At 41.6% G+C, this 1,592-nt stretch overlaps 1 pseudogene; it reads left to right on the top strand.

Moving 5' to 3' along the window:
- Positions 1-257: 257 nt before the first annotated feature.
- The window catches only part of LOC102480644 (eukaryotic translation initiation factor 5 pseudogene), a 2,762-nt pseudogene continuing 1,427 nt past the window's right edge, over positions 258-1,592 (top strand).

A 1,592-nucleotide genomic window follows, 5' to 3' on the forward strand; every position in this document is an offset into this window, starting at 1 on the left:
GTCATCCTAGCCCTGGCCTAGCAGTGTTGAGTTTATGTCTTTGACAAAAACACACTGTTGTACATCCACTGGTGTGCGTATTGGGGAAACATCGCATACAAGCAAGAATGTTATGGCCTCCGTGGTGAAAATTTTTCATGTCAGATACCGAGAACTCTTGCAGTCATTTATATTATCCTTTCTCTCCAGACAGAAGACACCAAAAAGTACAACCAAAGATCTCTTCATCTTAGGGATAAAGCCACTAATAACCCAAAATGTCTGTCATCATCAACTGAAGCATTTCAGACCAGTTCTATCACAACAAAATGCACAGTCTGTTCACCAAGGTTGAGGGCAAAGGAAATGGAATAAAGACACTTACAGTCATCATTGATGTTGCATAGGCACATAATCAGCCTCCAATTTATCCCACCAAATATTTTGGTTATGAGCTGGGAGCACAGACCCAGTTTGACATTAAGAATGGTGGTTACTTTGTCAGTGGCTCTCATGAGGCAAATAAGCTGCAAGACATGTTGGATGGATTCATTAAAAAATTTGTTCTCTGTTCTGAATGTGAGAATCCTGAAACCTAACTGCATGTAAATATAAAGAAGCAAAAATAGCTATTGACGCATGCTTGACATATATCATGGTCTCTGCACAGTCATTCCCAAAACCCAAATGAGAATAGTGACAGTGGTATAAGAAAGAAAGAAAAATAAAAGAATAGAAAAGACAAAGATAGGAAAATAGCTCCATATCTAGCAGTGAGACACCATCACCACCACCACTATCACTGCCATCAAATGAAATCAATCCTCCTCCACATACTGTGGAAAAGGAGGATGATGCGGGAGGAGGATACAAATGAGAAGTTCCAAATGTGCAGAATGGATGAAATCAGTGACCATGCAAAAGTTCTGACACTCAATGATGATTTGTAAAGAACTACTGAAGAGCAAGTCAATATCTTGTTTGATTTTGTTAAAAAAAAAAGATAGAAAGTATTATTGATTCATCTGACAAAGAAGTTGTTGCTCAAGCAGAGAGACTGGATGTAAAAGCCATGGGCCCTCTTGTTTTGATGGAAGCTCTTTTTTAGCAAGATTAGAGAACAAAATTAAGGGACCAGCAGATGGCATAATGGCTACATTGCTGAACTCCCAGGTAGTCAACCATGGTTTGAGTCCCAGCCCTGGTGGCTTAAACTCATCCAGGGCACATGTGCATGCAAGCCCAAGATCCCAAGAGGAGAATGAAGGAGAAGGGATTGCAGCGTGGCCATCCCCCCTAGGGGGTGATTTCTTGCTTTCTGTCTCTCTGTCCTGATGGGACCATGCAGACAACACAAGCTGGTAAAGAGGCTGCCTCCCATTCTAAGGCAAGGCCTGGACTGGGAAGAAACTGAGGCAAGGCCTGGTTTACAAGCCCTCTTTGTGTCATTTACTGGCCTGTAGTCAATTTCTCTGCTGTGCGTTTTACTGTTATTACAGTATCCTGCAAGGGTAAAATATCATCCCCAACCATTACAATAAAGCCAATTAGTGATCTTATAGGAATGTTGTTTTGAGGGCCAGGAAGTTTGAGACTCCCCCACCTGTCTGTTT

Source organism: Tupaia chinensis, unplaced genomic scaffold, assembly GCF_000334495.1.
Source record: "Tupaia chinensis unplaced genomic scaffold, TupChi_1.0 Scaffold138322_1, whole genome shotgun sequence".
Classification (NCBI taxonomy): domain Eukaryota; kingdom Metazoa; phylum Chordata; class Mammalia; order Scandentia; family Tupaiidae; genus Tupaia; species Tupaia belangeri.